This window comes from Staurois parvus, unplaced genomic scaffold, assembly GCF_062004578.1.
Source record: "Staurois parvus isolate SC_StPar_1 unplaced genomic scaffold, SC_StPar_1.0 ptg000143l, whole genome shotgun sequence".
Classification (NCBI taxonomy): domain Eukaryota; kingdom Metazoa; phylum Chordata; class Amphibia; order Anura; family Ranidae; genus Staurois; species Staurois parvus.
Genome location: NW_028317939.1, coordinates 1,567,537 through 1,582,107, shown reverse-complemented (window position 1 = coordinate 1,582,107; position 14,571 = coordinate 1,567,537). Strand labels below are relative to the sequence as shown.

General features: G+C 44.4%; 1 protein-coding gene across 1 annotated transcript in view; it reads right to left on the bottom strand.

Moving 5' to 3' along the window:
- Window positions 1–14,571, bottom strand: part of LOC149465131 (vomeronasal type-2 receptor 26-like) — a 50,015-nt gene that overhangs the window by 18,939 nt on the left and 16,505 nt on the right. The gene's annotated exons all lie outside the window — the stretch shown is intronic.

The window sequence follows — 14,571 nt, the reverse complement described above, 5'->3', positions numbered from 1 at the left end:
ATTAGTGTTTAGCGGCATTTTTCCGCATTTGTGTTTCTTACAAAAAAACGTTGGGCATCAAAAACACCGGTTTGCGATGTTTTACTGCATTTTGGCACGTTTATCAGTGTTACGGGGTTTTTACAGCTAAAAAACTCCTTTAGAAACCCACTAGTCCTGTTTTTTTTTTCAGCGAAAAAATGTTGATTCCAGTCTGTGTGTACGGACACATAGGATAACATGCTGGGGGGTTTACTGGTTGCAGAGAAAAACCTCAAAAGCCAAAAACAGCCGCTGTAAAAACGTCCCGTATGCAGGAGGACTTATGGCATGCTGATGGGACCTCTATTTTAGGTTAAACTGCTTTTTTAGTGCAAAGCTTCCCTTTAACCCCTTGACTCCGACGTCACACAAATACGTTGCTTCACAGAACTGGGCTGTTTTCCGTGGGGCCGCATATTTGTGTACCTGTCTTTTTGCTGGGAGCGCGCAGCACGGCGCACTCCCAGTCACAAAGACCTCGGTGTCACCGAGAGCCCCGGGTCCCATTCTAGCAATCAGGACACGGGTCTCCCGATTCTGGGTCACATGATCACTGTTATAGCTTCTGATTGGCTATCACAGTGATTAGTCTCTGTGCAACTCGTCCCCCTTGTTTTTTTCCCTTTCTCTATGAATGGTGGAGAGAGATACATTGTATCATTATATACATTCCATTATACATTGTATCATTATATACATTATATTATACATTGTATCATTGTATACATTCCATTATACATTGTATCATTATATACATTTCATTATACATTGTAATATTATATACATCCTATTATACATTGTATCATTATATACATCCCATTATACATTGTATCATTATATATGTTCAGTTATACATTGTATCATTATATACATTCTATTATACATAGTATCATTATATACATCACATTATATATTGTATCATTATATACATCTCATTATACATTGTATCATTATATACATTATATTATACATTGTATCATTATATACATCCTATAATACATTGTATCATTATATACATTCCATTATACATTGTATCATTGTATACATTCCATTATACATTGTATCATTATATACATCCCATTATACATTGTATCATTATATACATTCTATTATACATTGTATCATTATATACATCCCATTATACATTGTATCATTATATACATCCTATTATACATTGTATCATTATATACATCCCATTATACATTGTATCATTATATATGTTCAGTTATACATTGTACCATTATATACATTCTATTATACAGTGTATCATTATATACATTCTATTATACATTGTATCATTATATACATCCTATTATACATTGTATCATTATATACATCACATTATATATTGTATCATTATATACATCCCATTATACATTGTATCATTATATACATTATGTTATACATTGTATCATTATATATATATATATATATATATATATATATATATATATATATATATATATATATATATATATATATCCTATAATACATTGTATCATTATATACATCCTATAATACATTGTATCATTATATACATTCCATTATACATTGTATCATTGTATACATTCTAGTATACGTTGTATCATTATATACGTTCAGTTATACATTGTATCATTATCTACGTTCAGTTATACATTGTATCATTATATACATTCTATTATACAGTGTATCATTATATACATCCTATTATACATTGTATCATTATATACATCACATTATATATTGTATCATTATATACATCCCATTATACATTGTATCATTATATACATTCTAGTATACATTGTATCATTATATACATCACATTATATATTGTATCATTATATACATCCCATTATACATTGTATCATTATATACATTCCATTATACATTGTATCATTGTATACATTCTAGTATACGTTGTATCATTATATACGTTCAGTTATACATTGTATCATTATCTACGTTCAGTTATACATTGTATCATTATATACATTCCATTATACATTGCATCATTATATACATTCTAGTATACGTTGTATCATTATATACATTCCATTATACATTGTATCATTATATACATCACATTATATATTGTATCATTATATACATCCTATTATACATTGTATCATTATATACATTCTAGTATATGTTGTATCATTATATACGTTCAGTTATACATTGTATCATTATATACATTCTATTATACATTGTATCAGTATATGCATTTTATTATAATTGTATATTGTGTCCTCACTGCTCCCTTCACCCCTCTACGGCACCCACCACCTCCTCCTATTACTCCACTCTCCCACTGACCCGAACACCTCCACTAGTAGTTTCTCACGCTCCTGCACATCCCGCTCCCATGCCACCTTTCTCCTCCTCCTAACTGCGGGGGACATCTCCCCGAATCCTGGCCCTCCACCACCTCCCTCACCCGCACAGCACCCTCCCGCCTCCACGTCCTACCGCAACCCCCGCAACTTAGTATCTGTCCCCCTGCTAACTAAAATTTCCCCCCATTTTCATGTGCACTCCTGAACGCCCGATCGGTGTGCAACAAGCTTACCACCATCCACGACCTCTTTGTTTAACGTACTTTTCCCAATCTAGAACAAATAGAAATATAATAACTCAATTATTCTATTAAGATCCAACTCATCCATACATATGTTAGTACTGTTACTAAGCAAATATTAGATATTAGGTTAAGGAAAGCTTCTAACAATGGCGTTCCCCTGAATATTGTGTCTGATCGAGGAGTGCAGGTCACATCCAAATTTTGGAAAGCTCTGTGTGAGGCAGTAGAGATCGAGTTACGCTTTTCTTCTGCTTATCACCCGCAGACAAATGGACAAACGGAAAGGACAAATCAAACTCTGGAGCAATATCTCCGATGCTTCTCCTCATATTCACAGGATGACTGGGCATCACTCCTTCCTTTAGCGGAATTTGCGTGTAATAATTCCAGCCATTCCGCCACCAAGCAATCCCCCTTTTACTCTAACTAAATACCATCCCTCCTTTCTTCCAGAAATACCAGTGGAGGCTGCTGTTCCGCGGTACAAGAAAGGATGGAGTTCCTCAGGAGGAATGGCGAAGTGTTACAGAAAACAATTTCTGAAGCTCAGGTGAGCAACTAAAAATTTTTTGATAGAAAGAGAACAGGCAACTTGAAACTGAAACAAGGGGATAAAGTCTGGCTGTCCACGGCTAATCTGAAATTAAGTTGTCCATCAAGGAAGCTTGGTCCAAGATACCTGGGACCATTTACCATCAAGAGAAGGGTTAACCCTGTGGCATTTGAATTGGAACTACCGGCTAACTTGAAGATTCACCAGGTATTCCACTGCTCTTTATTAAAACCACACATCCCAAGTGGGTTTCCCAACTGGAATTCGGAGCCACCTGCTCCACTGCTAGTTGAGGGAAATGAAGAGTACGAGGTTGAGGCTATCTTGATTTGTAGGAAGAGGGGCGGACAGACCCAGTTCCTCATAAAATGGAAGGGTTATGGACCAGAGGATAACTCCTGGGAACCGTCCACTAATGTCCATGCCTCACAGATAGTTCAAGCCTACCTCCATCGTCATCCTGAGAAACGAGCCCTAGTGGGCATCTGGAGGCTGCCCCTAAGGAGGGGGGGCAATGTAAGGGATTTCCAGCAAGAATCACGATCGGGAACGCGTACGCGCAAAGGAGATCCCGCAGAAGAATTTCCGGTTGTGCGCAGGCGTGCAGAAATGCGCAATCACGCACATGCACGCACGTGTGCACATGCACGGCAAAGATTGGCACCAGACGGGCTTTTTAAGCCTCTGCTCAGATTCAGTGCTGACTGGTCTTCAGCTCCCCCACGTGTCCTGCTTGCTCCTGTTTGATTCCTTTGTTGCTGACTCGGCTTGTTCCTGACCCGACTCTGATTACTCTCCTGCTCCTGGTTCCTGGTTCCTGACTTGGGCTCTGATCCTGACTTTGGCTTTTCCTTCTGACCCTGTACTGTGCTGCCTTACTGTTATGACCGCGGCTATCCTACGATTCCGCTCCAGTCCTGTGTCCTTGCTACCTACCTTCCTCTGCTGTGCATCTGGCAAATCCACTGAACCTGCCTGGTCTATTTCTACGGTTCCCAAATCAGAGGATATCCTGCCTACCAAGGTCATCATCTGCAAGAGTCGCAAGCAACAACCACTGGCGCTCTTGTGCCCTGGTCCCTAGACTCCCTCTGTTTCAACCTCAGCCGGGTCAGGGCTAGTGGCACAAGTGAGGACCACCTCGTCAATTCAGTCTCCCATCAGGTACGTGACAACAGCACAGTGATCCGACCAGGGAATTGGGAGGATGTCGGAGGCCAGTACTCGGTGGGGAAGAGCTAGCAGTCATAAAGATGTGATCTCTTCTTGAGAATGTCTTATGAGGGTGGGAATAGAAGGTATATTGGCGTTTTATGGGATTGAGTTCTCTCCATGTATCTATCATTGAGTAACATTGTAATATAGTTTAGAAGGTTTGTTTAGAGGTGACCAGAGGAGGGGGTTGAGGGGACTTATTCAGGAAGGGGTATATCGTGCAATTTGAATCTCCACAGACTAACAATGTGCCGCGTTTGTGATGGTCGATAACTGATAACACTGTTCAACAAATTTTTATTTTTTGCCAGTTTTGGAAACAAAAGGATCCATTTCTTAATGAATTTCACATTCTGAGTTCAAATATAACAATGAAATTTGTCAATTGGCTCTAGTTTTTCTGTAAACGGAAAGTTTTCTACTATAGGCGTAATGACTACATAATGCACAATAATTATATAGATAGATGTCTTTCCACAAATATAAAGCAAGTGATATGACTACATAACAAAGCCTAAATGGCAGAATATATTGCATAGGATTACCAAGAAAAATTATAGCCATAAGCGAAGTTGAATCATTTTAATACTTAGGATTCTCACTAGTTTTGTCTTCAGTTTGTGTCGGTTTTGCTTCTCTTGGCTTTTCTCTTGTATTCGAGGAAAGGGCTATCTCTTACAACTGCACATGACTACACGCTTCAGGTTCTTCCTCACTTGACTCAACCATGAAGGATTCTGGTGCTTTAGGAATTGGTAGCCCCTCTCCATGAGGAACTGGACGTATTGCCGATGGAATATTTGGATAGTGCACAGATAACTTTTTCTTCTTATTTAGCCCTTTTACAATTGGAGGCACCATACAAAAGTAACAATTACTAACATGATCTGTTGGCTCTCTCCAAATCATTGGCACAGCGAAAGGCATAGATGCCTTTTTTCCATTCAACCATTGCTCCAGTGCCGTCCCACAAGAATTGCAGCATATATGTGGTGCCCAGCTCTTGTCCTGGTCTCCTATCTTGCAGCCAAAATACAAGTTGTAGGCTTTCTTAATCATTCCTGTTATCCTCCTTTTTTGTGAGATAAAAGTTATTTCACCGCAGATATAGCAGAAATTATCTGCTTTATTCACACAAGTTCGAGGCATTACTGAGTAGCCTATATAAGCATAAAACCAAATGTAAAGACGAACTACAATCAGCTACAGATACTGCAGCTTTTATGCAGGGAAGTGATGCAATTAAAGGCTAATATTGCATCATCTCAGTATACATGACATTTTCTATTGGTCACCAGTATCAATTGCGCAATATGCAGCTGAAGTTGCATCATAATTTTGAATGGCTTACGTCATTAGATGGGTGAATATATCATGGAAACTAGAGCCAATCAACATTTTTTAGGACCATTTTTGTTTTCAGCACCCCAAAATTATGTAAGATTAGCTAATTTTATGTCCAAAACTTTTTACCTGTTGAACAGTGAACAGTGTTGAATAGGTGGGAAAGAAATGGTAAGTGACCTTGGTTTGGGGCGTAATACGTGGTGATGGTGACTTCAAAGTCCAGAAGTTGCCCGGGGAGCAGGAGATAATAACCTTCAGGGTCTTTAATCTCAGTATGCAATGTGAAGGGCGTCGCACGGTTGAAGGCAATGAGTACCCCTCAACGTTTGTTAGCGGCGGAGGCTGTGTAGACCTGTGCGTAGCGGAGGCCAAAGAATTTGGGAGTGGAGGTAGGAGTATAGTGCGTCTCCTGGAGGGCATTGTATGATGCGAATGAACGGAATGCCTTGTTGTGCTTCTGCAGTATGTTAAGACCCTGAACATTCAGGATGAGAATGTTAAGGGAACCCATGGGGGGAGTGTGTGGTGATTCAGATAATAGAGCGGTACCAGCTGAGAGAGAATCTGGCAGTCTAGATGTAAGATTGTTGTGTGGGAGAAGGAGTTAGGCAAAGATGTGGAGTCATGTAGGGGAGAGGGGAGGAGGATAGGGCTAGGGAAGGGTATCAGGAGAGGGATATAGGGGGCCATACTTAGGCAAAGAAGTGGTCCCCGGGATCACCCGGGACTCAGCTGGTCTGGGGAGCGGTAATAGCCCAAGTGGTATCAAAAACGCGATACCAAAGGGGCTAGTGGTGAGTGTGCAGGTACGCTGGTTGTGGGGAAGACAGCATATAAACATGAATGTAGTAATGCGATCCTGGGGGGAGAAAGAACATCAGGATTGGCATACAGGAGAGTCAAGGGATCCTAGGGTCAGGTGGCATCGGTCGTCCAGGTAGGTCTACAGAGATGGGGGGACAAAATTTTCCATGCCACCAAAACCGAGGATCCTATACATAAAAAACAGGCATAATCGATTAAAGATTAAACCAACGAGTAATATATAAGGCACAACAAGCTCTTACCGATAGAGGAGAGAGAGTAGGACGGCCCTTGATATACGGTGCAGCAAGAAATTTTCCTCAATACAGGTTATAACATTGTTTTAAGAAAAAAGGGGGGGAGAACAGAAGAAGAAGTCAGAAGGACAGTATGAGCCCTGGGGGCTAACCTAAGGATATGGATACTTAGCATCTGCATTCAGGTGAGGGATGAGAGGAACAGACACCATGGGTGTCAACTACGAGGGTGGCGGAGTTCCACTTTGTTGAATGTAGGCTGTAAAGCGAGAGATGATTGATGAGCGTCAGTCCATGGAATCTTGTGGAGATGGAGCAGGTGATGAAAAACGCCCTTGTTTGTGGGTATTGAGTTCACCGTTGGTGAGGTGTGTCGGGTGAGATTTCTGCGGTGAGCATGATGCTGATCGTCAGAGGCGTAGCTGGGGGGGCAGGGGGTACATATGTACCCGGGCACCAAGGTAAAGGGGCGCCAAAATGAGGTCACAAGATCACTGCAGCGGCTGCAGCAGACATGTCATCTGATACGTCTGCCATCTACAGTGAGCGGCCGGGAGAGGAGCGGAGAGGAGGGCAGTGAGCCGGGCATGTGCCGGAGGGGACGAGGGGAGATCCGAGCCGGGTGTGTAGTGCCACAGATGAAGGGGGAGCAATGTGATTGGGACGGGGGGTGTCTACATGGACCATATGAAGTGGGGGGGGGTGTCATGAGGTGGCTGATCATCCTCGGGTGCAAAATATCCTAGCTACGCCTCTGCTGATCGTCGTCTGGAGCTTTCTGATGGTGTTGTGTGAGGGTGCAGCTGGTGGTTCCGCAGGATGTCTTGAAGCTCATCAGGGGTCTTGCAGATGTGGTCTCAGGCCTGGTACTGGAAACGTACTGCGAAGGGGAAGCACCATTTATACGGTATGTCATGCTGTTGAAGAGCTTGTAAAGGTGGCTTCATGGCCCTTCCTTTGACGATGGTAGTGGGACAGAGGTCTTGGAATAGCTGGTAAGTGTGACCCTGGAACGTGAGGGATTCTGCGTTACGGGTCGCTTGTAGAAATTGTTCTTTAGTGCAAAAGAAGTGGAGCTTGGCTATGATATCTCATGGTGGGCCGCCGGTGCTTTTTGGATCCAGTGCCCTGTGAACCCTATCCATTTCTAGGCATTCTATGGAAATAGCAGGGGAGAGCTCTTGAAATAACACTGTGACAGTGGATTGGACATCAATAATTGACTCAGGAAGGCCAGGAATTTGCATGTTTGAGCGCCTAGCCCGATTCTCAAAGTCCTCTAAGCACATTTGTAATGTAGCGTTTTCGTCACGCAAAATGTCAAGTTTGTGTGTTTGTGTTTGAAATGAGGCGTTCAGTTCATCCACCCTCTGTTCCAGGTCAGCAGTGCATTGCTCTAGTTCGTGGATTTCTCTGGACAGCTTGTCTGTGGTGCGGTCAGAGGTCTGTGTTCAGGGCTTTGTGTAGCATTTTTCCAAAACGTGTGAGGTCAGGAGTAGTAAGATCAGGTGTTGAAGCATGTATGGGGGTCTCTGTCTCAGCATCAGACTCACCCTCAGAAGTGCAGGGATGGCTTGGCTGCTCCGTGTGCAGAGCTGTATACTTCAATGCTGCTGGCTTTCTGCTGTGAGAGGTTGCAGCGGCCATCTTGGAGGAGGCACGAGCAAGGGCCTCCTCGATTGGTTAGCCTGGCGGTGGAACCTGGTGCTGGGACACTCCCCTGACCATATTAGCGTGTGGCAGGGGGGTCGCTATGGCAACTGGGGCCATTTATATGACGTCTCGGGCCGGGATCATGGGTTGGGGTGGCTGTTTTCCCTGCGGTGCAGAGGAGCCTCAGGGAGACATGTCCATCCCCGCTGGCCGCGCATGCGCACCATGCCAACTTTATTTCATAACACATATATACACAAAATAGGAAATAGATCACTTATAGGAAATTTTGCACAAAATTATGGCAGTTAAAAGCCTTCACCGACTCCAAGAATGACCCCTTTAATGAACATACGTGTAACGGAGGGTAAGCGGGACAGAACACACAAGGCAGACGGCAAACACTTAAAGCTTTATTAAAACAAACAACAGTCACTCAATGGGGATTAGTGCAGGGAGAGAGTCCAAAATACTTGTAATCCAGCCCCGGTGGGCAAAGCTAAAGGCTCCACAGCAATTTGTAATCCAAGAGGCAGTTCATAAGCAGTCAGATAGCACAAGGGGAGCATACACTCACACAAATCTGATGTGATAGTCTCAGGCAGAGTTGACAGTGTTCCAGGCAGGCTGATGTAGCTTCTGGGATCCCCCTTCCTCCAATGGAGCTCAGGCAGAGCCGGGGGGCCACTAAAGTCCAGCTGAACCACTCAGTGGTTGCCCAGCAGAATGGCACAACAAGAGAGACCAGCACTGGCCTCTTAAACCCCCTGAGCAGGAAGAGAGGTGGAGGGGGGTCATTAGCAGGTGACAATGAAGAGAATGGAACTACAGTAATTTAATTTGTAGCTGTACACAGAAAGGACTGGTTGGGCCGGATAATTAGTGGGGGAAATACATTAATACAAAAGTAAGGCACTAATTAAGGATGTATAACTCATTGAATTTGGGACCTTTTGTGGAGGGGCGAGTTAATTACAGCTAGGGGTCTTTGGCACACAGGAGTGAATACTAATTGGAGGAAGCTCTTCCTATGGCCAGGAGGGATTAGGAACAAGGAATTAATACCTGGGGATTATTAACTGGGCTGGCAGAGAACTCATATCGTGACACTCCGGATCAGTAAGCAGGAATTGATAATTGGCCGGGTCCCTATACCGTGATAATACGTGTTTGTTGGTATATCTTAAAACAAGGATACAAATTCCTAGAAATCCTAATTATGAACCTCCTCAGCAAATGATATGAACAGAAAACATTGAAGTCATTTCTTACGTTGCCATGTTTCCAGAAGATGTTACTCATATCAAACGTTTTGGGTACAAAATCCGGGCCTTGAAAAACGGAAATTTTGCTTTGAGGAAAAGATATATTGTTTATATAAAGGCCGCTCTGTAAAATGAGATCGGTTGGAATTTCTCTTCTCTCATTGAAGTAGATCTCGCCTCCGTCTGGGTCGGTGTAATGAACATTTCTCACATATTTGTGCAGCTTTTCATGGAAGACAGAAATACTCACATTACTATATACAGGTATAAAGGTTCTGAAATTAAAGTCTGATTAAAAAATACAAAGTGGTTAGATCCAAGTTATTAAGTGTTCCTGCATGGAGGGATTGACAGTGAATGGAGGCCAGTGGAGGGATTGGCAGAAAGGGGTGGAGGACACTGAGTGGAGATCAGTAGAGGGATTGGAAGAGAGGGGTGGAGGACAGTAAATGGAGGCCAGTAGAGGGATTGGCCGCTCGGCTCTTCTGTGCAGCAGAACCTGCTCCTCGGTCCAGCTGTGTCCTCATCACCTCATCATCTTCAGTGTGGGCACCCGGCTGTTACAACTTGCGGCTTCACAGCCGGGAGCCCACTGCGCATGCGTGAGAAACGCTGCACTTTGTGAATGTCCCCGTAGTTTTCTGGGACCTGTCACGTGTCCTAGAAAACTACGGGGAGAGAGGTGATCACAGCAGAAGTGGGAGTGGGTATCAAATTCAGGCACCCGCTCCCCAAAGGTCCACAGTCTCTGGTCATCTCCTGTACTATGTCCGCAGTCTCTGGTCATCTCCTGTACTGTGTCCGCAGTCTCTGACCATCTCCTGTACTGTGTCTGCAGTCTCTGGTCATCTCCTGTACTGTGTCCGCAGTCTCTGACCATCTCCTGTACTATGTCTGCAGTCTCTGGTCATCTTCTGTACTGTGTCCGCAGTCTCTGGTCATCTCCTGTACCATGTCCACAGTCTCCGGTCATCTCCTGTACCATGTCCGCAGTCTCTGGTCATCTCCTGTACTGTGTCCGCAGTCTCCGGTCATCTCCTGTACTGTGTCTGCAGTCTCTGGTCATCTCCTGTACTGTGTCTGCAGTCTCTGGTCATCTTCTGTACTGTGTCTGCAGTCTCTGGTCATCTCCTGTACTGTGTCCGCAGTCTCTGGTCATCTCCTGTACTATGTCTGCAGTCTCTGGTCATCTCCTGTACTGTGTCCGCAGTCTCTGGTCATCTCCTGTACCGTGTCCGCAGTCTCTGGTCATCTCCTGTACTGTGTCCGCAGTCTCTGGTCATCTCCTGTACCGTGTCCGCAGTCTCTGGTCATCTCCTGTACTGTGTCCGCAGTCTCTGGTCATCTCCTGTACCGTGTCTGCAGTCTCTGACCATCTCCTGTACCGTGTCCACAGTCTCTGGTCATCTCCTGTACTGTGTCTGCAGTCTCTGGTCATCTCCTGTACCGTGTTTGCAGTCTCTGGTCATCTCTTGTACCGTGTCCGCAGTCTCTGGTCATCTCCTGTACTGTGTCTGCAGTCTCTGGTCATCTCCTGTACTGTGTCCGCAGTCTCTGGTCATCTCCTGTACTGTGTCCGCAGTCTCTGGTCATCTCCTGTACTGTGTCTGCAGTCTCTGGTCATCTCCTGTACTGTGTCCGCAGTCTCTGGTCATCTCCTGTACTGTGTCTGCAGTCTCTGACCATCTCCTGTACTATGTCTGCAGTCCAATATTTTTTTTCTTATCTCCCTCCTCTAAAACCTAGGTGCGTCTTATGGAATTAAAAATACGATATATATATACAGTTGTGTTCAAAATACTAGCAGTCAGACATCACTAACCGGATCAATCACTGTTTTTGGTGGAAATGATATTTCTACATGGCAAATAATTTCCTAGCAGGTGTAGTAGAGTCATAGAAATCCAACAGACGCAACAGTCATGACATGCATACTGCTGATTCTGTGTCATTGAATCACTCATTGAAAGGGGCGTGTTCACAATAATAGCCGTGTGGAGTTCTATTAGTGAGGTCATTCATTCTTTGATAAACAGGTGGCAATTATTGCCCTTATTTAAGGAAGGAAGGCAGCAAATGTTGGACATGCTGGTTACAGTGCATTTCTCTCTGAAATTCTGAGGAAAATGGGTGGTTCCAGACATTGTTCAGAAGAACAGCGTACCTTGATTAAAAAGTTGATTGGAGGGGAAAACATATAAAGAAGTGCAGAAAATGATCGGCTGCTCAGCTAAAATGATCGCAAATGCTTTAAAATGGCAACCAAAACCTGAAAGACGTGGAAGAAAGCGAAAAACTACCATTGGAATGGATAGAAGAATAGCCAACATGGCGCGGACTCCGCCAACAATCAGCTCCAGGAAGATGAAAGAAGGTGTGACGTTCCCTGTGAGGACTCAGCCAACAATCAGCTCCAGGAAGATGAAAGAAGGTGTGACGTTCCCTGTGAGGACTCAGCCAACAATCAGCCCCAGGAAGATGAAAGAAGGTGTGATGTTCCCTGTGAGGACTGTTACAATTAGAAGACGCCGATGTGAAGCCAAGCTATCTGCAAGAAGTTCCCGCAAAGTCCCACTGTTGGGAAAAAGACGTGTGCTGAAGAGGTTACAATCTGCCAAAGAGCACATTGACCGGCCTAAAGAGAAATGGCGCAACATTTTGTGGACTGATGAAAGTAAGATTGTTCTTTTTGGGTCTAGTGGGCAGAGACAGTTTGTCAGACGACCCCCAAACACTGAATTCAAGCCATAGTACACTGTGAGGACCGTGAAGCATGGTGGTGCAAGCATCATGATATGGGGATGTTTCTCATACTACGGTGTTGGGCCTATTTATCGCATACGAGGGATCATGGATCAGTTTGAATACATCAGAATACTTGAAGAGGTCATGCTGCCTTATGCTGAAGAGGAAATGCCCTTGAAATGGGTGTTCCAACAAGACAACAACCCCAAACACACCAGTAAACGTGCAACATCTTGGTTCCAGACCAACAAGATGGACGTTATGGAGTGGCCAGCCCAATCCCCGGATCTTCATCCAATAGAAAACTTGTGGGGTGACATCAAAAATGCCGTTTCTGAGGCAAAACCAAGAAATAGAGAAGAACTGTGGAATGTGGTCCAATCATCCTGGGCTGGAATACCTGATCACAGGGGCCAGAAGTTGGGGGACTCCATGCAACACAGATGTACAGCAGTTCTCAGAAACAGTGCGACTACAACCAAATATTCATGAAGTCATTCAAAGGAAAGCAAAATCTTCAAACATTTCTCAGTTTATATAGTGAATGTTGGAGTTTGTAAAGAAGAATACAAACACTGAGATTTTTTTGAACCGTCTAATATTCACTTTTCTTCCATTTTTTTAGAGGAACAACACAAATTTGATGTATTTTTCTTCATGTTGTGATTTGGAATAGAATGTGTCGTGTTCCCAATGCATTTGTGTGGATGGAAATAAAAGGATTAGAAGGATTTGCAACTTTAGTCACTTTTTTCAACACACTGCTATTATTTTGAACACAACTGTACATATATAATGTATATCAATTATATATGAATCTGGACTATATGAATGTGTCTCATAACATGGCATATACAATTAGTAAAAAAAAATCCCCCCCTTTTAAAAGCCAACTATTTATTTAATTAGATTTAAAAACTGTATAGGAGAAACAAACATTGTATTGCCGGCAATTTTGCGGACAGTGAGAGGGAGGTCGGAGGTCGCGGTCCATCTCACTTTGGTCACACAATTACTATGTCATCTATGATAGGATCGTAGTAACAGCAGCGGTGTACTTAGGTATTGTACTGCCCTAGGTAACACAAAAATTGGACACCCCCCTCCCGGCACAGAGAGCCTGCCACCAACCAACACCAGACCCCCCCCCCTCCCCGCGGAGAGAGCCTGACAGTGACTAACCACACCCCTGCCCCATCCCCAGAAAAAGACACCTTCACAGCTCTGGACATCCCCCCCATGGAGAGAGACTGATGGTGACCAACAACACCCCTGATCCATCCCCACCCGAGAAAGCCTTTCACTAACACCCCCTCGACAGAAAAAAGGACACTCACCTTCACAGGTCTGGAAATCCCCCCCCCCCCATGGAGAGAGCCTGATGGTGCACAAACAGCATCCCTGCTCCACCCCCACCCAAGAAAGCCTTCCACTAACACCCCCTCGACAGAAAAAAAGACACTTACCTTTACAGCTCTGGACATCCCCCCCATGGAGAGAGCCTGAAGGTGACCAACAACACCCCTGCTCCACCCACACCCACAAGAGCCTTCCGCTAACACCCCCGCCAATGGAAAAAAAGACACCTTCACAGCTCTGGACATCACCTCCATGGAGAGAGCCTGACAGTGACCAACACCCCTGCTCCACTCCCACCTGAGAGAGCCTTCCACTAACACCCCCCAACAGAAAAAAAAGACACCTTCACAGCTCTGGACATCCCCCCATGGAGAGAGCCTGACAGTGACCAACAACACCCCTGATCCACCCACACCCGAGAGAGCCTTCCACTAACACACCCCCCACAGAAAAAAAGACACTTACCTTCACAGCTCTGGACATCCCCCCCATGGAGAAAGCCTGAAGGTGACCAACAACACCCCTGCTCCACCCCCACCTGAGACAGCCTGACAGTGACCAACAACACCCCAGCTCCACCCCCACCTGAGAGAGCCTAAGGGTGACCAACAACACCCCTGATCCACCCCCACCTGAGAGAGCCTTCTACTAACACCCCTGAACAGAAAAAAAGACACCTTCACAGCTCTGGACAGCCCCCCCATGGAGAGAGCCTGATGGTGACCAACAACACCCCTGCTCCATCCCCACCTGAGAGAGCCTGACAGTGACCAACAACACCCCTGATCC